At 42.6% G+C, this 25,614-nt stretch overlaps 1 protein-coding gene and 1 non-coding gene across 6 annotated transcripts in view; one reads left to right on the forward strand and one right to left on the reverse strand.

Annotated features, from left to right (window-relative positions):
• The window catches only part of PPEF1 (protein phosphatase with EF-hand domain 1), a 158,733-nt gene extending 134,722 nt beyond the window's left edge, over nt 1–24,011 (reverse strand). For 3 of the 5 annotated variants that reach the window (XM_070785216.1, XM_019956382.2, XM_019956383.2), the window contains exons 1-2: nt 23,565–24,011; nt 22,618–22,670 (exon numbers count right to left, since the gene is read on the reverse strand). The gene's annotated coding sequence lies outside the window, so the exon portion shown is untranslated. Of the gene's footprint in view, nt 1–3,149; nt 3,262–6,237; nt 6,292–22,617; nt 22,671–23,564 lie in introns of those variants that run through there. The other 2 variants (XM_070785214.1, XM_070785213.1) reach the window with 2 other exon arrangements.
• An 817-nt stretch (nt 24,012–24,828) lies between these two features.
• On the forward strand, nt 24,829–24,901 carry TRNAV-UAC (transfer RNA valine (anticodon UAC)). Its single transcript has one exon. It is a non-coding gene; the product is annotated as a tRNA-Val (tRNA).
• Nucleotides 24,902–25,614: the final 713 nt, after the last annotated feature.

Here is a 25,614-nt window from a genome sequence, read left to right on the forward strand (position 1 = left end):
GAATGATGGAGGAGGTTGGGCCCTACCCAGATAAGAGATAAAAGACCACATATTCCTACTTCTCAAAGTCAAGGAGACCTCCCTGACTACACATGCGCAGAAAGGCTCCTTGGAGGTAGAAAAGGGAGGGGACATCACCTCACAGTAAGTGATGTCAACTTCCCATAAGCCTCTTCACCAGCGTTCACCTTGGCAAAGAGATGAGCATGCACACAGGAGAGGATTCTGAGATATGCCAAATACGGACTCAGAACCAGACAAATCAAAATGAGTGGCCAAAGGAAACCTGGAGGGAATGCCCCACAAAAGTGATTCAAGGGGCTTCCCTGGTGGTCCAATGGTTAAGAAATCCACCTTGCAATGCAAGGGACACCAGTTCAATCCCTGGTCTGGGAAGATCCCACATGTTTCGGGGCAACTGAGCCCATGCACCACAACTACTAAGCCTGCATGCCTAGAGGCCGTGCTCTGCAACAAGAGAAGCCACCACAATGAGAAGCCTGCGCACTAGAACTACACAGTAGCCACCACTTGCCGCAACTGGACAAACCCTGCCAGCAGCAACAAAGACCGAGTGCAGCCAAAAGTAAAATAAATAAATAATTTTTTTTAAGTGATTCAAACCACCAGGAGGGCACAACTCTCTCTGAGTCTGCCCATGTGTCTATCCACACGTACCGTACCCGTTTCCTCCTAATGAACACTTGACTTGTTTCACTACTTTCCATTTTCGTGTGAATTCTGCAGAGCCGAAGAGCCAGGGCCTTGTCACTGACCACTGGTCTAGTGGCTGGGATTCAGCGCTTTCACCATCTATAACTGGCCTCAGTCTCTGGCCAGGAACCAAAATCCTGCTTCAAGCCACTACAGGCTGAGGCCACCCAAGATCAGGTACAAAGATATGCCATGTACTACCACAGCCCAGAAGGATACGAGCCCTGCCAGGACAAGTCAGGAGACATTTCCTAGAGCATACAAGGTAGAGAACGGCACTCCAGGGAAATTGGGAGCACACTACATTTGAGTTATATTTCCTGAGACTGGGGTGGGTAGAATGTATAACAGCAGAAGATGGGGATGTGAACCTGAGGAGGTAGACTGGTGCCAACTGTGACTGTTCTCATAAATCACAGCAAACAATTCATACTTTTATCTGTCAGTCAGAGACTGCAATTTCAAATGCTGACATGGGCTGGAATACATAACAGAAATGAATAAAGCAGCCTGGGTGGAGATGATGGGACATTGTAGAGAGTGTCTATCTAAATGAGGCAGCAGTTGTCCAAAAATCCCAACCCAACATTACCCACTGTAATTTTTCAAAAGAAGCTGAACATACTTTCATGTAAAATCTCTGTATTTTTAAATGCCAGTATGAGTATACCTCTACAAACTTAAGATGCCATCGATTACAAGGCATATCATTATTTTATGTACCAATAGGAAACAAAAAAGCAACTCATCAAACTGTGACACACCATTGATTTTAAGGCACATCCCAATTTCAGTGGTGCTAAAATGTGAAAAAATGTGTCTCTCAGAATCAATGAAATGCAGCAGTGATTCTCACTTTCTCAGAACACTGTACAGACTCCAGTGTGAGGCTGCCAGATTGCAAACTCTGATTAAGTGAAGAGCAGCCTAAGAGTAATCTCATTAGATTCACACTTTAGGAAGATGACTCTGCGGGTCACATGGCAATGACCTGGTGAAATGCCAGCCAGAGGAAGACCAATGAGGAAGCACCTGCAATGATCCAAGAGATCAAGGATAAGGGCTTAATTAAAGCAGTAGCAGTGCAAATGGAGAGGAGAGGCCAATTGTGAAAGCCCTTTAGGAAATAAACCCACTGGTCCCAGACTGGGTATAGGGAGTAAGGGGGACAGAGGCATCGATAAGGATTCCAAAGTTTCTAGTCTGAAATACTAGATGGATCCATCACATCTTCACCAATGCTCACTGGGTATCTACCAGGTGCTGGGCACTGCACTGCACCCTGGGGGTACAACGATGGACAAAACACACATGGTCCCTGCCCTCTGGTCATTTACAGTCTAGTGAGTGACACCCTAACAAGTTAAAATGTCCCATAGGCAGCAGAGGCTCTTTTTAAAGCCCAGAAAATAAATCAGGTCTGCAGATTCTGATTAAAGAGGTTATCAGGTTATCGGTAACAGCTAAAGTGATCAGAGGGAGCACTTGTAAAGTTAGAGGCAACAGGGGCAAAATCAGATGCCTAGGAACAGAGACATTTAAAGGGAATGAGGAGGAGGGATAAAAAAAGGAGACTAAAAACAGAACAATCTGGAAAGGAAAAGGCTCAGGAGAGAGGGATATCTGTAAACCAAGGGAGAAACGTATTATCATGGAATCTAATATACCTTTATCTATAATTAATGCACAGAAGTAAATAACCTTGGCAAAATGTACAATTCAGATTTTCAGAATTATGGGTGTTTGGCGTTTCACATGAATTCCAAATAGCCTTATCAGAACTGCTTCTTATTTAGAGAGTTGTGGATGTTTTTAAATATCGCCACAATCTGTTCTTTCAGCTTGTTATTGTGTCTCTGTTGACATCTAGCATGAGTCAATGGCAGAGCAATGGTAATTCCTTACTTTTTTTTTTTCCTTCAGCAGGAGCTATAGTCCATCATTCCAAGACAAAAGTGAAACAAAGAATATACATTTATACTATCCCCTCTCATGTCAAAGCACGGGGAATTGGGCAAAACTGATCTAGGCCAGACAGCGGAGTCCCCTTACAAGATCATCACAAGGGTCATGTCCCAGAGCCCTGCACCAGGCTGTGATGTGGTAAGATACTCTGGTCCTCTGGACTTGTTCAGAAAGGCCCTTTATTTTCTGAGAGAGGAAGTCAGGCCCAGAGAGGTTAAGTAGCCTCCCAACATCATCGTCTTAAGACTTGGTGGCCAGTACTCGTCCCATTACATCAGTGATCCAACTCTACCCTAATAAAGACACCTTCAATACTACATACACTAAAGTATGACAAACTCAATACATAAAACATTAACTCTACTAGATCTGGCCAAACAACAGGAAGAACATATGGTTCCATGTCTACCCAGATTTCATTCAATTTATCTGCTCCTTTAAGAGTTCTTATCCTTCCCTCTAAGTTTTACCAGTTCCACACAGGTTGAAGGAAAGTAAAACTCCTAGATTTTCACGTTGTTGGTTGCTGAATCTTTTAGCCTGACCTGCAGACTCAGGACACAATCCATCATCACGCTTACAGATCTTACTTGAAGAGGAGTCCTCAGCCTCACCTGGAATTTTCCAGATGGAGATTCTAGAATGACTCTTTAATAGGTTGCCTTGGCAACTCCATAATGATGAATGCAGGTATGACTGTACCTGCCAATGGAATGTGAACAACACAACCTGGATGAGAGAACCACTTCCTGCTTACTGAGAAGGTAGCTTCCACGTTCTCCAAGCTTACTTTTCGCCAACCATTACCTCCCTGTCAACCGTGTTTGTTTTCATGAACATAGAGAACAAAGAACAGTTGGTTTCTTGGAGGAATGTCGAAACTATTAGCTAAAGCAAGGCCTAGGAAATACCCATGGCTTTCTGTACAAAACATTTGTTAGTATTGCCTCAGATGACTACAAGTTTATGGTGAAGACTTTGGAAAGGTTTTTAGAGAATTTTGTTTAAGAATACTTACTCTTGTCTTGGTTTTATTCATATATTCATCCAACAAATATTTGTTGAGCCCCTACTGTATGCCAGACACTGTTCTAGACCCTGGAGTATATAAGTGGACTCTATGATTTAGGGACTTTCAAAGGAAAAACTAGGGTTTAATAAGTCTTTAGTTTACTAAAGCTGAAGTTAGTATTTTCACTAATATCCCCCAAAGGGCAAAAGTTATTCATTTACATAAAACTCTCTAAAATAGTGCTTCTCAAACTTTGATGTGCTTATAGACAACCTGGGGACCCTGTTAAAACACAGATGCCTGGGCCCAGCCCCTAGAAGTTCTGATTCAGTAGGTCTGGAGTTGGCTCATGAGTCTGGAGTGCTAATGAATTCCCAAGGGATGGTGAAGCATACTTTGAGAGGCACTACTCTGTAACACTGTATTTTTTTTTAATCTCTATTTCTTTTTCAACCCACTCTTCCACAGCTTTTAAAGTCAAATATATTCTACAATGCTTTTGTGATTTTCACGGTCAACTCAGTATCAGAAGAACATGAGAATGTTGTGATGTATAAATGAAACAATGCCATAAAGATTTCAAATATTTGGAAAGAATGAAAGAAATAACAATCATAAGCAAATTGATGTATCAGTAATGTACTAAAACCTCACTAATTTGCCCTAGTGAGGTGGATTGTTATTCTTATTTCATAAGTCTGATTTACAAAAGTTTTAAGGATATGTATTCAAATTAACCTGATGTAACTAAGAACAGGAAAATTCTACATGTTTAATGACTCTCTTACTTTAACAGGGAGATAAGAGCTATTTGTAATGAACATACATTTCGAATGAAGCTCTGGATTTTATATTACATGAGATACAAATAACCTCCCCACTTAGGCCTCTGTTTCTCACCACTAAACCGGTATGTCTGCCTCCTATGCCATGCTCCTGCTGATGTGGTTATGTGAAACGGATACTAGGTAAACGAGCTGGTGGCAGATTCAAGATTTGTCTACACTGTTTTTCCTAAGAAGGCTATAAAGTTAATATAGGGTCTGGAGAAAGTACTGTCATTTTTAAAAATTAAAAAAGTCTCTGTGCATGGAAGAACAGGAGGGTTAGGAAAGGGGACCAGGAGTAAATTCTCGCAATTTCAAGGGAATATCAGCTCTGTCACTTATTAATACAAGCCGGGTACCTTAGGAAACGTTTATTACTTCTCCGAGTGCCTTCTCATTTTAAAAATGGGGATAATATTTAAATGGAAAAATCTAAGTGGAAAATCCTTCATAAACTATAAAGTGCTAAACAGATATTAGCTACCATTTCTAGGCGAGGCCTACATTTCCTGAGTGGATACACATCCTGGAGGAGAAATGTGGCCTGGTCTGTGGGTCAGGATGTGCTTAGGAGCATCAGACACTTCAGTTTCACAGTCAGATTGCTTGGGGTCATTTTCTACAGCCACCACCTAATAGTTGTGTCTGAGCTTGGGAAAATTACACAACCTCTGTGTCTGCTTCTTATAAACTGAGATAGTAATAGCACTGCTCACACTGAGTTGATATAAGGAATACATGGGTTCATACACATTGTGGCAGCCACGGATAGTTGCCTAGCCAGTATCTATTCTCCTTTTCTTCCATACCAATAAAGCCCTAATTTTGCTTTTGATGGCAATGGGCCCAGCCACCAAAACTTCATTTTCTAGGATCCCCAGTGGTTAGGGGCTCTGTTCTGGCCAATGAGATATAAGGAGAAATCTAGTGGTTGAGGCTCCCAGAAAAGCCATTTTTCTGATTAAAAAAAAAGAGATAAGACTTAGCTGTCAGAACCCCTTTGCTTTTATCCTTCCCCCACTGTGTCTGGAACCATGACATAATGCCTAGAGGAAAAGCAGCCCTTTTGAGTGCATTAGGACAAGAGGCTAATGCTGAGAATGATAATGCAGAAAGGCTGAAGGAGAGCCTGGGACACAAATTATGTGAAGTGGCTTCTTTCCTGACTTAATGTCACCTGAGGTAAAAGCCAATCCCTCTGCATTAAGTCCCTGTTATTTCACTTACCTCATCACATGCAGCCAAACACATTCTCTAAACAATACACTTGTAAAGCAGTTTTGAGTAGTGCCTGGCTTATAGTTAGTATTCAATAAATAATATTATTTGCCCATCATTCTGTTGCCTAACCAGGTGGCCGACAAATATTGCCTCTTGATCCCTTACAATAGTACCCTAGTTTTCCTTTCTGAGCTCAACTCTGTCCCTATACTAAGCCCTGTGGTTTGCATGGGATTGACACCACCCTCCACTCTAAGTGTGAGATTGAACTGGCTTAATTCAATCAGCATGAGCCCACTTGCCAAGCAACAATGACTGCCCAGGGCTAGGCACACAACACAGGCCTAGGCAGCTCACACATCCTCTTCTCCCAGCAAAAGGGAGGGTTCAGGTGGGCATGTAACTAAAGACAGGCAATATGAGTAATCTCCAGGCTCCTATTTAATCTACTTAATCAAATCTACAGTCAAGCACAATAAAAATTCATATCCAACTCACCTTTTCCAAAGAAAAGAACAGCAATAAAATGTACAATTTTCAATTGTGTGAATTCTTTCAAATTTCTCTTCAAAAAGAGAAAAAAAAAAATTAACAGCGAATTGAAATTGTTTTGTTTTTGTTTTTTGTAAACACGTCCAGGAGAACGCCTTTAAGAATAGATGTGCATCTGGGTTTTAGAATGAACGCTGGACCCAGAGGCAAACACTGGAAACCTATGACTAATATTGAAATAATATTCACAGACAGTTGTCATGGCAGCCTGCTCATTCTGCACAAAATAGAACCCACTGCATTTTAACAAGATTTAGCAAAGGAAAGCTGGTAGCCTGCAGACAGCCTCTAACTGTGTTAAACAACCTACTAATTGGTTTTGGTTTTATCATTATATATAGTCTTCAGACTATACCCTAATTGTATCCCAAAAAGTCACAAACACTTAAAATCACTAACAAAAACACTAAGATGATCTTAATTTAACACCTCCACCACTCTTGAAATCTTCCCATCAAACTATGAAGAAAGCTTATAGGCAAGTCCCATTGTGTGCACAGTTGAATCTACTTAGAAATCTAAAGACAGTAAGTTTGGGAGAATCAGAGGGAAATGTCATTTCTGTCACCAATTAGCATTGGCTGGGTGCCACTATCAGTCACTTCCTTTTAAGCAGGGTTCCATAGGAGTAGCCAATTTGGGGAGTAGCCAAACTGCTCTGTGCTCAGTTACACAGTCCCAGGGGAGTGACTTTAGAAACTGGAGGCATCTTGAATCGTTGAAGTAAGGGAGGGGGAGACAAAGTATTTTCAGTTGATCTGTTTCTCTCTTGAGTGGCTATCTATCAAGTCTAAGCTCACTGAATGTGACTGCAGGTGATTTTGTAGATGACATATAGCTGTTGTCGAGAGGAATACCCCACAAAGCCATCTTTCCTAATAGATAGGCTTTTGCATATCACCCTGCCCCGCCTCCTGCCTTCTCTTTAAGAGAGAAGAGACAGAGTCTAAAAGTCAATAATAAAAAAATTCAGTAACATCCAAAGTTAGGAAAAACATATCAAGCCATTATCATCCATTAACATCTTGAAACAAATTAGTCCTTTGGGTTAATTAATGTTCTCTAAACTCCTTGAGATGGGGCCATGTCGTACACTTTAAAAAAAAACAAACTCCAAACAAACAAAAACACTGAACTCGTAGACATACTGCAGGTATGCGACAATAAACAAAGGAACTGAGACACTGAGGAGCGGTCCCTCAGTAACTGGTGGGCAGATTAAACACACTGTCAAAATGGTATAGGAGAGAAATGTGGAAATACTGCATCAGTGGGGATTGTGTTTTCCTTCATATAACTGAAACCCTCACTAAATAGCAGCATTAAAAATTAGTAATTTTATTTTTTAAGTGTAATCGAGAGTCTGGAAGTAGTAAATTTGGGGCTGGGACCCAGGTATCTTCCTTCTTTCTGCTGAGCAATGTAGCTTTCTTCTTCACAATTGTCAGCTCATGATCACAAAATGGCTGCTCTCCCTCCAACATTTTATGTGCATTCTGAGGAGAAAGTGAAGCTAAGGGCAAAATGGGGCATACCAACTGAGTCGACCTCCTTTTAAAGAAATGGTTTTGGAAGCCCACCTACTTCTATACAAGTCATTGGCCAGAATTACGTCACACAGGCTCTTCTAACTGTAAGGGAGCCCAGGAAATCAATCCTAGTTGGACACATTCCTGAGTCAAACAAAATCAGGAAGTGTGGTGTAGAGGTTAAATACAGATAATGGAGCCAGATGGCCTGGGTGTAAAACCCTACTCCTTTATTTACTTAGCTTTGTGACTTAGTTACGTAATTATTCTGTGACTCAGTTTTCTCATCTGTAAACTAACCATAGTAACAGTACCTTTCTCACAGGTTTCTTGGGAGGATTAAATGAGTTAATATGAGTAAAGAGTCTGAACAGTCTCTAATACATAGCAAGCATTCTAAAAATGATTATTTTTATTACTGACAAAAAGAAGAATGAATATTGAATAAGCAACCAGCAGTATCTGCTGTAGATGTGTTGGCCACTCTGTAGCCTCACCCATCCTGGTTACTGTAATCAGTGGGGACAAGTGGCCTGCTGCATCTGAGAACTGATGGCTCTCCAGGCCAGAAAACCAAAATCCTGAGCTGTCAGAGCAGCCATTCCCATGACCATCAGCCTCTGTCCTCATTTCCTCAGAACCAAGGGCAACAAAACTTCCAAGTGAGCCAAGAAGGCACTGCCAGCCCACTGTGGTGATGCCCATCCATTCTAGACATGAGTCATCAGGACTCCTGTTGCAAGAGTCAGTAAGGCCAACTCCTGCTGGCCTCAGCAAAACTGGAAATGCACCCTTCTGACAGCTGACGAGTCAATGAGGAGATCTAAGGCCTGACTTGGTCAAGGCCTTAAATGACAGTACCAAGTCACTCTGTTTCTCACCTCCAATTCCTCACTGTTGGCTCTATTCTCAGGCTTCAAACTGGTGTCTCTCAGACCTTGCGATCACCCACATTAACTTCTCAACACCCTCCCTATGTTTCAGTAATTCTCCACATTTGAATCCTTGAGGAGAAACAAGAAATTTGCTCTCCCAACCTCTTTCATAGCAGGAGCACAGGTGTGTAACCTAGGCTCTGCCAGAGACCTCAATTTAGAAGAGAGCAACAGAAGGAGTCAAGGGATTATGAAAGCCATCATCTGCCAAAGTTAGTTTGCAGAGACAGCAGTACCAGAGACTCTGGGCCCCATCACTGGCTTGAGTTTCTAAGTCTGTATTCAAAAGGGGTAGCCGTGGGCAGGTATCTCTGCTGGTACAGCCTTGCAATGATATTCAGACATAATTCCTGGCTTTAGAGTCTCCAAAGCCAGCCTTCTCGGAGAGCCTCTGGGCCACCAAATATCCTTTAATAAATATTTTGTTCTTAAACTAGGAGAAGTGTTGAATCAGCTTAGATGATGTTATACCATAAATCTCAGTAGTTTACACTTCTCAAGGTTTATTTTTCACTCCTGTTTTGTGCAGGCTGGCGGCAGTTCAGTAACATGATCTTTCCTCTAAGACTTGGGCCAACCTCTCTCTGGGGCATTGCTATACTCATGCTACTGCTGCTAAGTCACTTCAGTCGTGTCCGACTCTGTGCGACCCCATAGATGGCAGCCCACCAGGCTCCCCCATCCCTGGGATTCTCCAGGCAAGAGCACTGGAGTGGGTTGCCATTTCCTTCTCCAATGCATGAAAGTGAAAAGTGAAAGTAAAGTCGCTCAGTCGTGTCCGACCCTCAGCAATCCCATGGACTGTGGCCTACCAGGCTCCTCCATCCATGGGATTTTCCAGACAAGAGTACTGGAGTGGGTTGTCATTGTTATACTCATAACAAAGGGGAAATATCAAAGCAGCACCCCACAAGCTGGCCCTTCACACCTCTGCTGGGAAGTGAGGCACATCACTTGTGCCCACATCCAACTGCTGAAAATAAGTCACTTGGTCAAACCTATCCGTGGGGCAATGGTATAAAAATCCCACCTAGGAAGAGCAGTAAATATCTGGGGCAAAAAGCTTCCACTGTGGGCCACTCAGAGCCCGTGTGATACCATGCAGTAGTCAGATGACAAGAGAATCCCCAGCCTCTGGATTATCTGACACTGAGTCCAGGGTGAACAAGGAAATGTCTCCTCTCAGGAATTCACACAAAAGGCCCAGAATATGCTCTGACTGGGACTGACTGACCTAGCATGAGTCATCTCCAATCTTGAACAGCTCCATTCAAGATATTTTTATGGAATGGTTACTATGTAACAGGTCCTACTTAGGTTCCACAGAATGTAACAGTGAACAAAAACAAATCCATGCCTCACAGAACTTTCTGGTTGAGAATAAGGGGCAGAAAATATTTAGAAATAAATAAATATCTAGAAAATTACATAGTGGTGCAGTATATAGAAAAATAAAGCAGGAAAGGGGGATATTGAGTGTCCAGGGTAAAGGGGAAAGGAAAACAGCAATTTTAAACAGGGCAGTCAGGGGAGGATTGCTAAGAAGATATTTGGGCAAATACCTGAGCAAGGTGAGAGAGCAATGCGGTGACACAGAGAAAGAGCAGTAAAGGCTGCGAGAATAGCATGTGCAAAGGCCCTGAGGCAGAAAAGCCCTACTGTGTTTGAGGGACAGTAAGCAGGCAAGACCCCTTCATGGATAACAGCCTTGTCACGATGAAGGGGCTTGTGTAACTCGATGAAGCTATGAACTATGCCATGGAGGGCCACCCAAGAAGGAAGGGTCATAGTGAAGAGTTCTGGAAAAATGTGGTCCAGAGGAGGAGGAAATGGCAAACCACTCCAGTATTCTTGCCTGGAGAAGCCCATGGACAGTATGAAAAAGCAGAACAATATGACACCATAAGATGCATGCCCCTCCAGTTGTAAAGTGTCCAATATACTACTGGGGAAGACCAGCAAGCAATTACTAATAGATTCAGCAAGAATGAAATTGCTAGGCAAAAGCAGAAACGATGTTCAGTTGTGGATGTGTCTGGTGGTGAAAGTAAAGTTCGATGCTGTAAAGAACAATACTGCATTGGAACCTGGAAGGTTAGGTTCATCAATCAAGGTACACAGGATGTGTTCATGCAGGAGATGGCAAGAATTAATATCAATATCTTAGGAATCAGTGAACTCAGATGGACAGAAATGAGAGAATGTAATTCAGATGACCATTATATCTACTGCTGGGCTAGAATCCCTTAGAAGAAATGGAGTAGCCCTCATAGTCAACAAGAGAGTCCTAAATGCAGTACTTGGGTGCAATCTCAAAAATGACAGAATGATCTCAGTTTGTTTCCAAGGCAAACCATTCAATACCACAGTAATCCAAGTCTATGTCCCAACCACTGATGCCAGAGAAGCTGAAGTTGACCAATTCTATGAAGACCTACAACACCTTCTAGAACTAACACCCCAAAAAGATGTCCTTTTCATCACAGGGGACTGGAATGAAAAAGTAGGAAGTTAAGAGATATATGGAGTAACAGGCAAGTTTGACCTTGGAGTACAAAATGAAGCAGGGCAAAGGCTAACAGAGTTTTGCCAAAAGAACACACCAGTCATAGCAAACACCCTTTTCCAACAAGACAAGAGATGACTCTACACATGGACACCACCAGATGATCAATACTAAAATCAGCCTGATCATATTCTTTGCAGTTGAAGACAGAGAAGCTCTATACAGTCAGTAAAATCAAGACCAGGAGCTGACAGTGGCTCAGATCATGAACTCCTTACTGCAAAATCCAGGCTTAAATTTAAGAAAGTTGTGAAAACCACCAAGCCATTCAGGTATGACCTAAGTCAAATCCCTTATGATCATACAGTGGAAGTGACAAACAGATCCAAGAGATCAGATCTAGTACACAGAGTGCCTAAAGAATTACAGACAGAGGAGGCAATGACCAAAACTATGCCAAAGAAATAGAAACTGCAAGAAGGCAAAGTGGTTGTCTGAGGAGGCTTTAAAATAGCTGAGGAAAGAAGAGAAGCAAAAAACAAGGGACAAAGGGAAAGATATACCCAACTGCATGCAGAGTTCCACAGAATAGCAAGGAGAGATAAGAAGGCCTTCTTAAATGAAAAATGCAAAGAAACAGAAGAAAATAATAGTATGAGAAAGACTAAAGATCTCTTCAAGAAAATTGGAGATATCAAGGGAACATTTCTTGTAAGGATGGGCATAATACAGCACAGAAACAGTAAGGACCTAACAGAAGCAGAAGAGATTTAAGAAGAGGTGGCAAGGGACTTCTCTGGTGGTCCAGTAGCTATGACTTTGAACTCCTAATGCAGGGGGCCTCAGTTCGATCTCTGGTCAGAAAACTAGATCCCACGTGCCACAACTAAGAGTTTTCATGCCACAACTAAAGACCTAGAGCAGTCAAATAAATAAATATTAAAAACAACAAAAAAGAGAAGGTGGCAAGAATACACAGAAGAACTACACAAAAAAGGTCTTACTGACTCAGATAAGTGTGGTCTGGTGCTTTCACTCACCTAGAGCCAAACATTCTGGAGTGTGAAGTCAAGGGGGCCTTAGGAAGCATTACTAAGAACAATGCTAGGGGAGGTGATGTATTTCCAACTGAGCTATTTAAACTCCTAAAAGACGAGGCTGTTAAAGTGCTGGACTCAATATGCCAGCAAATTTGGAAAACAACAGTGGCCACAAGACTGGAAAAAGGTCAGTGTTCATTCCAATCCCTAAGAAGAGCAATGTCAAAGAATGTTAAAAGTACCATACAACTGTGCTCACTTCACATGCTAGCAAGGTTATACTCGAAATCTTTTAAGCTAGGCTTCAGCAATGTGTGAACCAAGAAATTCCAGGTGTTCAAGGTGGATTTAGAAAAGCCAAAGGTATCAGACACCAAACTGCCAACCTCCATTGGGTCATGGACAAAGCAAGGGAATTCCAGAAAAACATCTGCTTCTGCTTAATTGACTACACTAAAGCTGTGAATGTGTAGATCACAACAAACTATGGAAAATTGTTAAAGAGATGGGAATAACCTACCAGCCTACTTGTCTCCTGAAAAACCTGTATGCAGGTCAAGAAGTGACAGTTAGAAAAGGACATGGAATAAAGGACTGGTTCAAAATGAGAAAGAAGTACAAGGAAGTACAACAAGGCTGGATACTGCCGCCTTGCTTATTTAACTTAGATCAGATCAGATCAGATCAGTCGCTCAGTCGTGTCCAACTCTTTGAGACCCCATGAATCACAGCATGCCAGGCCTCCCTCTCCATCACCAACTCCCAGAGATCACTCAGACTCATGTCCATCAAGTCAGTGATGCCATCCAGCCATCTCATCCTCTGTCGTCCCCTTCTCCTCCTGCCCCCAATCCCTCCCAGCATCAGACTCTTTTCCAATGAGTCAACTCTTCGAATCAGGTGGCCAAAGTACTGGAGTTTCAGCTTTAGCATCAGTCCTTCCAAAGAAATCCCAGGGCTGATCTCCTTCAGAATGGACTGGTTGGATCTCCTTGCAGTCCAAGGGACTCTCAAGAGTCTTCTCCAACACCACAGTTCAAAAGCATCAATTCTTTGGCGCTCAGCCTTCTTCACAGTCCAACTCTCACATCCATACATGACCACAGGAAAAACCATAGCCTTGACTAGACGGACCTTTGTTGGCAAAGTAATGCCTCTGCTTTTGAATATGCTATCTAGGTTGGTCATAACTTTCCTTCCAAGGAGTAAGCATCATTTAATTTCATGGCTGTAGTCACCATCTGCAGTGATTTTGGAGCCCAGAAAAATAAAGTCTGACACTGTTTCCACTGTTTCCCCATCTATTTCCCATGAAGTGATGGGGACCAGATGCCATGATCTTCGTTTTCTGAATGTTGAGCTTTAAGCCAACTTTTTCACTCTCCACTTTCAGTTTCATCAAGAGGCTTTTTAGTTCCTCTTCACTTTCTGCCATAAGGGTGGTGTCATCTGCATATCTGAGGTTATTGATATTTCTCCTGGTAATCTTGATTCCAGCTTGTGTTTCTTCCGGCCCAGCGTTTCTCATGATGTACTCTGCATAGAAGTTAAATAAACAGGGTGACAATATACAGCCTTGACGTACTCCTTTTCCTATTTGGAACCAGTCTGTTGTTCCATGTCCAGTTCTAACTGTTGCTTCCTAACCTGCATACAAATTTCTCAAGAGGCAGGTCAGGTAGTCTGGTATTCCCATGTCTTTCAGAATTTTCCACAGTTTATTGTGATCCACACAGTCAAAGGCTTTGGCATAGTCAATAAAGCAGAAATAGATGTTTTTCTGGAACTCTCTTGCTTTTTCCATGATCCAGCGGATGTTGGCAATTTGATCTCTGGTTCCTCTGCCTTTTCTAAAACCAGCTTGAACATCAGGAAGTTCACGGTTCACATATTGCTGAAGCCTGGCTTGGAGAATTTTGAGCATTACTTTACTAGCGTGTGAGATGAGTGCAATTGTGCGGTAGTTTGAGCATTCTTTGGCATTGCCTTTCTTTGGGATTGGAATGAAAACTGACCTTTTCCAGTCCTGTGGCCACTGCTGAGTTTTCCAAATTTGCTGGCATATTGAGTGCAGCACTTTCACAGCATCATCTTTCAGGATTTGGAATAGCTCAACTGGAATTCTATCACCTCCACTAGCTTTGTTCGTAGTGATGCTTCCTAAGGCCCACTTGACTTCACATTCCAGGATGTCTGGCTCTAGGTCAGTGATCACACCATCATGATTATCTGGGTCGTGAAGATCTTTTTTGTACAGTTCTTCTGTGTATTCTTGCCATCTCTTCTTAATATCTTCTGCTTCTGTTAGGTCCACACCATTTCTGTCCTTAATCGAGCCTTATCTTTGCATGAAATGTTCCTTTGGTATCTCTGATTTTCTTGAAGAGATCTCTAGTCTTTCCCATTCTGTTGTTTTCCTCTATTTCTTTGCATTGATTGCTGAAGAAGGCTTTCTTATCTCTTCTTGCTATTCTTTATATGCAGAGTACATTATGTGAAATGCCAGGCTGGATGATTCACAAGCTGGAATCATGACTACTGGGAGAAATATCAACAACCTTAGATAGGCAGATGATACCACTCTAATGCCACAAAATGAAGGGGAACAAAAGAACCTCTTGAGGAAGGTCAAAAAGGAGAGTGAGAAAGCTGGCTTGAAACTAAACATTCAAAAAACTTAAGATCATGGCATCTGGTCCCATCACCTCATGGGAAATAGAAGGTGAAAAAGTGGAAGCAATGACAGATTTTATTTTCTTGGTCTCCAAAATCACTGCAGATGGGGACTGCAGCCATGAAATTAAAAGATGCTTGCACCAATCATACTGTTCATGAACAGTCTCCAAAATCACTGCAGATGGTGATTGCAGCCATGAAAATTAAAAGACGCTTACTCCTTGGAAGGAAAGTTATGACCAACCTGGACAGCATATTAAAAAGCAAAGACATTACTTTGTCAACAAAGGTCCATCTAGTCAAGGCTATGGTTTTTCCTGTGGTCATGTATGGATGTGAGAGTTGGACTATAAAGAAAGCTGAGTGCTGAAGAATTGATGCTTTTGAACTGTGGTGTTGGAGAAGACTCTTGAGAGTCTCTTGGACTGCAAGATCCAAGCAGTCCATTCTAAAGGAGATCAGTCCTGGGTGTTCATTGGTAGGACTGATGTTGAAGCTGAAACTCCAATACTTTGGCCACCTGATGCAAAGAATTGACTAATTGGAAAAGACCTTGATGCTGGGAAAGTTTGGGGGCAGGATGAGAAGGGGATGACAGAGGATGAGGTGGTTGGATGGCATCACTGACTTGATGGACATAGGTTTGGGTGAACTCCAGGAGTTGGTGATGGACAGGGAGGCCTGGTGTGCTGTGGTTCATGGGGTCACAAAGAGTTGGACATGACTGAGTGACTGAACTGAAGTGCACCAATCAATTTGATACACCATAGTAACAAATTAAAAGATAAAAACCATATGATCATCTCAATAGATGCAGAGAAAGCTTCTGACAAAATTCAACAGCCATTTATGATAAAAAAAAAAACTCTCCAGAAAGTAGGCACAGAAGGAACATACCTCAACATAATAAAGGCCACATACAACGAACCACAGCAAACATTATTCTCAATGGTGAAAAACTGAAAGCATTTCCCCTAAGATCAGGAACAAGACAAGGGTGCCCACTCTCACCACTACTATTCAACACAGTTTTGGAAGTCCTAGCTACAGCAATCAGAGAAGAAAAAGAAATAAAAGGAATCCAGATTGAAAAAGAAGTAAAACTATTTGCAGGTGACATGAATTCTTTACATAGAAAACCCTAAAGATGCCACCAGAAAATTGTTAGAGCTAATCAATGAATATAGTAAAGTTGTAGGATAAAAAATTAATACACAGAAATCCCTAGCATTCCTATACACTAACAATGAGAAATCAGAAAGAGAAATTAAGGAGACAATCTCATTCACCATTGCAAACAAAAGAATAAAACACTTAGGAATAAATTTACCTAGAAAGACAAAAGACCTGTATGCAGAAATTTATAAGACACTGATAAAGAAATCAAAGATAATACAAACAGATGAGAGATGTACCATGTTTGGATTGGAAGAGTCAATATTGTGAAAATGACTATACTACCCAAAACAATCTACAGATTCAGTGCAATCTCTATCAAACTACCAATGGTATTTTTCACAGAACTAGAAAAAATAATTTCACAATTTGTATGGAAACACAAAAGACACCAAATAGCCAAAGCAATCTTGAGGAAAAAAAAATGGAGATGGAGGAATCAAGCTTCCTGACTTCAGACTATACTACAAAGCTACAATCATTAAGATAGTATGGTACTGACACAAAAACAGAAATATATACCAATGGAACAAGATAGAAAGCCTGGAGATAAATCCACACACCTATGGGCACCTTATCTCTGACAAAGGAGGCAAAAATATACAATGGAGAAAAGACAATCTGTTCAATAAGTGGTGCTGGGAAAACTGGTCAGCTATGTGTAAAAGAATGAAATTAGAATACTTCCTAACACAATACACAAAAATAAACTCAAAATGGATTTAAGACCTAAATGTAAGACCAGAAACTATAAAATTCTTAGAGGAAAACATAGGCAGAACACTCTTTGACATAAATCACAAGATCCTCTATGACCCACCTCCTAAAGTAATGGAAATAAAAACAAAAATAAACAAATGGGACCTAATTAAACTTAAAAATTTTTGCACAACAAAGGAAACTATAAGCAAGGTGAAAAGACAAGCCTCAGAATGGGAGAAAATAATAGCAAATGAAACAACCGACAAAGGATTAATCTCTAAAAGATACAAGTTCATGCAGCTCAATACCAGAAAAGCAACCAACCGAATCAAAAAGTAGGCAGAAGACCTAAACAGATATTTCTCCAAAGAAAACATACAGATGGCTAACAAATGCATGAAAAGATGCTGGTCATCACTCATTATTAAAGCAATGCAAATCAAAGCTCAATGAGGTATCATCTCACACTTTTTGGAATGGTTATCATCAAAAAGTCCACAGACAATACATGCTAGAGAGGATATGGAAAAACTGGACCCTCTTGTTGGTGGGAATGCAAACTGATACAGCCACTATGTATGGAGATTCCTTAAAAAACTAAGAATAAAACTATAATATGACCCATCAATCCCACTATTGAGCATATATCCTGAGGAAACCAGAACTGAAAAAGACACATGTACCCCAATGTTCACTGCAGTACTATGTACAATAGCTAAGACATGGAAGCAACCTAGATGTCCATCAGCAGATGAATGGATAAGGAAGTTGTGGTACATATATACAATGGAATATTACTCAGCTACAAAAAGGAATGCATTTGAGTCAGTTCTAATGAGGTGGATGAATCTAAAGCCTATTATACATAGTGAAGTAAGTTAAAAAGAGAATGACAAATATTGTATATTAATGCATATATATGGAATCTAAAAGATGGTACTGATGATCCTACATGCAGGGCAGCAAAGGAGACACAGAAAGAACAGACTTTTGGATTCAGTGGGAGGAAAGGGTAGGATGATTTGAGAGAATAGCACTGAAACATATACATTACCATATATAAAATAGATAGCTGGTGGGAGTTTGATGTATGATGCAGGAAAGCCAAAGCCAGGACTATGTGACAACCTGGAGTGATCGGGTAGGGAAGGAGGTGAGAGGGGTATTCAGGAGGGAGGGGACACATGCATGCCTATGGATGATTCATGTTGATGTATGGCAGAACCCATCACAGTATTGAAAAGCAATTATCCTCCAATCAAAATAATTTAATGTAAAAAACATATATATATATATATATATATATGGAATCTAGAAAGATGATACTGATGATCCTGTTCACAGGGGAGCAAAGGAGATGCAGACATAAAGGACAGACTTTTGGATACAGCAGGGGAAGGAGAGGGTGGAACAATTTGAGAGAATAGCATTGAAACATATACATACCATACGTAAAACAGACAGCCAATGGGAATTTGCCGTATGATGCAGGAACCTAAAGCCAGTGCTCTGTGACAACCTAGAAGGGTGGGATGGGGAGGGAGGTTTAAAAGGGAGGGGACATATGTATACCTATGACTGATTCATGCTGATGTATGGCAGAAATACCACAGTATTGCAAAAAAAATTATCCTCCAATTAAAAACAAATTAAAAAAAAAGACACTTGCTCCTTGGAAGGAAAGCTATGACAAACCTAAACAGTGTATTAAAAAGCAAACATCACTTTCCAGCAAAGGTCTGTATAGTCCAAGCTATGGTTTTTCCTGTAGTCATGTACAGATGTGAGATTTGGACCATAAAGAAGGCTGAGGGATGAAGAATTGATGCTTTCAAACTGTGGTACTGGAGAAGACTCTTGAGAGTCCCTTGGACTGCAAGGAGAGCAAACCAGTCGATCCTAAAGGAAATCAACCCTGAATATTCATTAGAAGAACTGGTGCCTAAGCTCCAATATTTTGGCCACCTGAAGCAAAGAGCTGACTCACTGGAAAAGACCCTGAAGCTTGGAAAGATTGAAGGTAAATGAGATGGTTAGACAGCATCACTGACTCAATGGACATGAATTTGAGCAAACTCTAGGAGATAGTGGAGGACAGAGTAGCCTGGCATGCTGCAGTCCATGGGGTTGAAAAGATTCAGATACAATTGAGTGACTGAAAAACAACAAAGCAGCCAAGTCTGGTCCTGAAAGGCAATGTAACAGGATATATGATCAGAGGGGTAATAAATGGAAGATCAGATCATGTAGCGCCTTGCAAGCCAGTGTAAGTCTCTGGCTTCCATTCGAGTTAAGGTGGAGAGCTATTGAAGGGTTTTGAACAGAAAAGTGACATGATCTAACTTAGGTCTTGAAAGGATCACTCTGGTGGCTCAGTGATGAAGAATCCACCTCCCAATGCAGGAGACATGTGTTCGATCCCTGGTCTGGGAAGATCCCACATGTCAAGAAACAACTAAGCCCTTACGCCGCAACTACTAAGCCCACGCTCTAAAGCCGAAAACCACAACTACTGAAGCCCAAGTGCCCTAGAGCCCATGCTCCGCAACAAGAGAAGCCACCACAATGAAAAGCCCAAGAACCAGAGAGTAGAGCCCACTTGCTGAAACTAGAGAAAAGCCCACGCAGCAATGAAGACCCAGTACAGCTAAAAATAAATAAAGTTTTTTAAAAAAATCCCTAGGTGACAAGGCCTGAGAGAAGATGCCCAGCAAGTAGGACTTAAAAAAAAATAAAAATAAAAAAGATCACTCTGGTTACTGTGTGAAGAATAGTCCGTAGGGAGAAAAGGGCAGAAGTTGGGAGGCCAGAATTTGAGGTTCTTGGCAATGACCCAGACAAAAATGATGGTGACTTTGATTTGTATGGTAGCAGGGCATATGGTAGAAAGTGATTAGATTCTACATAGCTCTTGATGGTATAGACAAAAGGATTTGCAAGTGAGATTAAATTTGAAGTGTAAGATGGGAAAAAGAATCAAGTATGATTTCTTCCATTTTTTCTCCATTTTAGGCCTAAATGTAGAAAGATGTACAATTTTGTAGAAAAATGTAAAATGTACATTTTAGGCCTAAATGTAGAAAGAAAAATGTGGAAAGATGAGGTTGCCCTTATCTGAGACAAGGACGATAAGGAAGACTAAGAAAGGCGAGGACACAGGCAGAACAGGACTGAAATACCTATTAGACGTCTAAATGGACATGTTTTGCAGGAAGACTGGGAGTTTGAAAGAAAAGTCTGGACTAGGGATATAAATTTGAAAGTCATCTAGGTTATTGACCATATTTAAAGTCATTAGATTAAATGAGATCACCAGAGTGGTGATAATGAATAGAAACATCCACAAACTGAGGCCTGTGGAACACCCATGTTTAGAAGTCTAAGAGATGAGATCTAGCAAAGGTGACTGGGAAGGGGTGACCAGTGAAGTAAGAAACAAAATCAGGAGAGAGTGGCATCCTAAAAGCTGGGAGGACAAAAAACAAAACCAAAAAACTGGGAGGGGTAATCATTTCCACAAGGAGAAGAGGTACTGGAGAGAGCACCTAGGGACATATTTTCTAAGAGTTTTTCTTTTTTCTATAAAAGAAAGCAGAGAAATGGGAGTAGCTGACGTGGAAATGAGATTAAGAGATGATTTTTTAAGAATGAGAAAAATTACAGCATGTTTGTATGCTGACAGGAATGATCCAATAGAAAGAAAGTAGATAATAATGAAGGAGAAAGAAGGGAGTTGTTACGGTACTTTCCTTGAATAGGCAACAGCAGGTGGTTGGGTGTCAGGAATGCAGACAAGTCATCTAGGGCAGGAGTTCTCAACCAGGGCACTAGTGACTTTGGGGGCACAGATATTTCTTGTGGTGGGGGCTGTTCTGTGCACTGTAGAATGTTTCACTGCATCTCTCCTCTCTACGCACTGGATGCTAGCAGCACACTAGCCCCACCACCGCAGTCATGACAGCCCAGAGCATCTCCAGACATCGCCAAATAGCCCCCGGGGAATATTTTGGGTTGTAACAACTTGGGGAATGGTGCTATCGGCATCTAGTGAGTAGAGGCCAGGGATGCTGTGAAACGTCTCACATTACACAGGACAGCTCCCCCACGACAGAGTTCCCCAGTTCCAAATGTCAACGGGGCTGTGTTCAGAAAGCCCTAATCTAGAGGCAGGGCCAGGTCTAGAGCTACAAGGGCACAAATGCAGGCAAGTGAGCAGAGTGAAGGGTACTACCCCTCTTCAGGTTGCTTCCATTTTTTTTTTTTGCATGGAAATAAGGAAGCAAGGTCATCAGTTGTAGGTGAGGTTGGGGCAGGAGGTACAGGAAATTTAGGGAGAGAAGACAAGAACCTGTCCTCTAGGTGAGGTGGAAAATGACTGAACAGGGAAAGCAGACATTATTCTGGGCTGCATTAAGAACACGCTGAGGTACTCTGTCAAGAATTTAATGTGAAATCAGTAGGCCTGAAGGTGTGCTCCTCCTGGGGCCATATTCAGAGATGGATTGGGAAAGAGTTGGATTTAACAAACTGGTTTTGCCAACAAGGACAAGCAACCAAGAGGCAAAGGAGTGATAAAAATGACCACAGAACTTGAACTGGGTAAAAAGACAGAGGGATGTAAGCGACTGTGAAAAGGCAGGTGGGCAAAAAGTAACAAATACCTATTCCAGGGCTTCCCTGGTGGCTCAGTGGCAAAGAATCTGCCTGCCAGTACAGGAGACATGGGTTTGATCCCTACCTTGGGAGGATCCCACATGCTGGAGAGCAACTAAGCCCATGCGTCCCAACTACTCAGCCTGTCCTCTAGAGCCGGGAAGCCACAACTACTGAGCCCACGTGCCCTAGAGCCCATACTCCGCAACAAGAGAAGCCACCACAGCATCCAAGAGTAGCCCCTGCTCTCTGCAACTAGAGAAAAGCCCGCGTGGCAACAAAGACCCAGCACTGCCAAAAAAATAAATAAATTTGTTTTAGAAAAAACACCCATTCCAACAGACTAGTTTCAAGTGTCTTGATGAGCTGTAAAAAGGGAAAAATAAGGTGAACTCTGTCATACTAAGTTAACCACTCCCTTTCCTTAGTGAATACTTGAAAAAACACTGAAGGAGTACAATCACATTTAAATGAAATCAAGTCAGTGGAGCTTCCTAAGTCAGCTCAATGTTTGGGGCTGTGGTTTCCTTGGTTGAGTCACCCTCCATCAGTGAGGCCTAATGCTGGGGAAACCATACCAAATATCTGAGCAATCAGAGGACTCAAAAAGTTTAAAGAGACTTCTTGTCTTTATTTGCTAGTGTATCTATTTCTCTGGTAGTTGTTCAGTGATTATTGGCAGACCTGGGGGCAGCAGGCCTCACAAATCTATCTGACTAGACTGAAGTGCAAGGTGAAATTGTGGCCAACTGTGGCACTAGCCATGACGCTAGCAGTGTCAAGGTTAAAAGTCATCAACAGTGATTGGCTACAGGCTATTGGTTCCAGCTTTTGAGGATTTCATTTAAAAATTTACAAAAGAGGGTGGCAGGAAGGCACAAAAGAAACAGAACATATATAAACTTCTAGCCGATTCACGCTGTTATACAGCAGAAACCAACACAACACTGTAAAGCAATTATCTTCCAGTTGAAACAAATTATAAAAGACAAGATATTATAAGAGACCAATGGCACTCTTAATACAAACATGCAGCCTTTAGGAATAAGGGCCTCCCCAAATCACATGGCTATCAGAAAACTGAGTATGAGCCCCGCCCTGCCACTCACCAACAGAATGGTCTCGGCAAGGCACTGGAACTCTTCAGCTTCAACTTCTTCAGCTGAAAAATGGAGACAGTAGTAGTTACCATGGCTACCTCATAGGAATGGATGTGAAAATGCTTTGTAAACCATATAGCACTTTACTAATAACAGAGACTGTGAATACACCTTGAAGGCAGCTGGGGAGTGTAACAGAAGTCTCCTTCCTTTTCACTAAAGGCAGAATCCTATGTCGCGTGCATCAGAGGTGCACCAGCCTCTTTTCTATGTGTGGGAACCTGGCCAAAGCTTGCACGTGGCAAACCAACCCTTAGAGCAAGGGCAGAGAGAAAGCTCAAGAAAGGGCAAAGCATTCTGTAGAGACAAACCAAAACACATCCGGCAGGTGCAATTTAGGCCTAATTCTTGGCAGCCTTGTTTTCAACTGACAAGGGTTTGGAAACAGGTGAAATACACTCATTACTAGGCATCGTGGGAGTCATTATGGCTCACTGGCAAGAAACACAGACTTTCCATGAATTCATCCTCTGGCTAGTGGCTGTCCACTCATAGTCATCCCATGGCTCACACTCTCAGTGTCAAGTGCTCAAGAGGCCTCTGGAAATGTTATCAACAAAAAGGCATTCTGGAAGGGGCCCATGTAAACATTACAGGGAGCTAATTAGGATACAGGAAACCTGGTACTAGAGAACCTAACCCCGCCCCTAACTACTCCTGTGGAAAAACTTAACACAGCAGACAAGTGCCTCCATTTTCTCAACCTGGAAAGTAGAGATAACATTTAGACCCAGAGGGGAAAGCAAGGGTGTCTAGTTCAACCCACACATTTCACAAAGGCAGATACACAGAGGCTTGGGAGGTGAACTGACATTCAAGACTAGACAGCTAGTGAGTAGCCAAGGCAGCACTAGAATCCAGATAACCACCCTCAGATTAGTGCACCTTCCACCCACCTGTTTCTTCCAGGGGGCCTTCCCAGGAAGACAGGAGTTGGCCAAAAGGGATGCTTTCATACAATCAGTATCGTTTCTCCATTATTTTGCCAGCCTCAGAGGAAGACGCCTGGGAAGAGGACAGCCATAGCCTTCAGCCATGTCCAACTCACCACTTAAAAAGGCCCCTCAAATGGTTTTAAGTGGGTTTTCAAGCTTGAGGATGGCGAGCAATCCTAGGATAAGGAAGATCCATCCAGAAGCACTGGGGAAAACAAACGGCACCGACAATGAAAACCAGGAAAAAAGAACACACACACGCCCTTCATAATGGATGATCCCAGCACTTCTTGGGGACCACAGTCCTGGAAGCACAGCAGCAGGCTCATGGGCTGCATTCCCTCGGGTCGCGCTGGGTTTAATGCTCTCCTGTCATGATTTTGGAATTTTTAGTAACTTAAGATCAAGGAATCTGATATTTTACTTTTGCATTGGGCCCCTCAAATCTTGTGGCCGGTCCTGCCTCACCCCCGCCGCACCCCACCCCCAGCCATAAAGGGGCGGCTGGTCTCTACTGCCCCCGTCCCTCCCCAGACAAATAAGCTCAAACAAAAGCCCCTGGAGCTTCAGGAGGGGAAGGATGTAGTGGAAAAGGTCTGGGGAGCATTAGGAGTCTGTATCCTAGGGCAAGAGGCCGACTGACCAGCTGCCTTTTCCATAGCTGACAAAACAAAGATCAATATAAAAATGACCCCCCGCCCTGGGCCACCCCACCACCCCAGCCCCGCGCTGCCTGAGTCTTTGCCTGGCGTGATGCTCCTGTGCGCCCTGCTCCGGACTCAAGGCTTCCAGTACTGACGGAAGCGGCTCAGTGTGCCCGTGGGGAAAGTGGGGAAGTGCGAGTCCCTCACAGGCTGAGAGAATCTACTAGAAGGGGCCGCACCGCGGGCACTGTCCGCTTCCGCCCGCCGGGCCGATCTCGCGAACGCCGCGGCTGCGGGAAAGTTTAGGGACGGTTGACTAGTGGCGCGGCGCTCTCGCCAGGAGGGTAACCTCTCGCCTCGGCCTCCCCGGGTCTCAAGGGCGAAAAACCTAGAGGACACGGAGGGCGAGCGCTCCAGACGTCGGAGCCGGAGTCCGGCGCCGGGCCGCGAACACCAAATCCCGCAGGCGGCGCGGGGCCACGGTGGGGGCGGAGTTACAGCGTAGGGGCGGGGTTTCAGCAGAGGCTCTGGTTCTCTTGTGACACTATGAATAAAGTAACGACGCAAGTGTTCTGCATAGAGGTTCCGTAGTGTAGTGGTTATCACGTCTGCTTTACACGCAGAAGGTCCTGGGTTCGAGCCCCAGTGGAACCAAGCCGGGAAGGCTTTTTTTTTTTTCCATTCCTTAACGATGGGAAAGAAAATACGAGGTGCTTTTCGTTCTCCGTTAAAATTGTTTTTTTTTTTTCATTTTTCTCTACTTTCTGGCATGTTTTTATAACAGAAGCGTAGTGACAAATACCCTCTCCTTCCATCCTCACCGCCCTCGCCCGACCTAGGAAACTGCAAAAGTGGGGGTCTGGCCGGGCCCGAGTCCTACCCCCACGTCTCCTTCGGTACTCGAGCAACCTAGGGAAATCCAGCGCTCGTGGGAACCAACGTCACCCGGAGCCGCCCTTCCCCTGCAAACCAGGGCAGCCCGGACCCCCCGCCGCCCCGCAGTCTCCAACTAAAATATAGTATAGAAGTGCTTTGACTGCAGTTCTATTATTAAGGTTTATTATTATTATTTCTACTACTAAATTTTTTTTCCCCATTAAACTCTAAAATACAGAGCAGAGGAAAAAAATAGTTCTTTTCTTTGTAATGCTGCAGTAGGGTTTGTTGAATAGACTTTAAATAGACCGTCATCTGTTTAATGAAGAATAAAATAAAAAGGTATGAAGAAGCCATGCATAGTATAGAGTAAGCGTCAGGCTTGTGGACACCCCCAAAATGCTAACTAAATGATTAAACATTACTCTAGTTCCTTTTTGTTCCTCTGTATTAATTCATCGCTTTTGAAAAGGTGGGGGGGCTTATTATTA

This window comes from Bos indicus, chromosome X, assembly GCF_029378745.1.
Source record: "Bos indicus isolate NIAB-ARS_2022 breed Sahiwal x Tharparkar chromosome X, NIAB-ARS_B.indTharparkar_mat_pri_1.0, whole genome shotgun sequence".
NCBI classification, from domain to species: Eukaryota; Metazoa; Chordata; class Mammalia; order Artiodactyla; family Bovidae; genus Bos; species Bos indicus.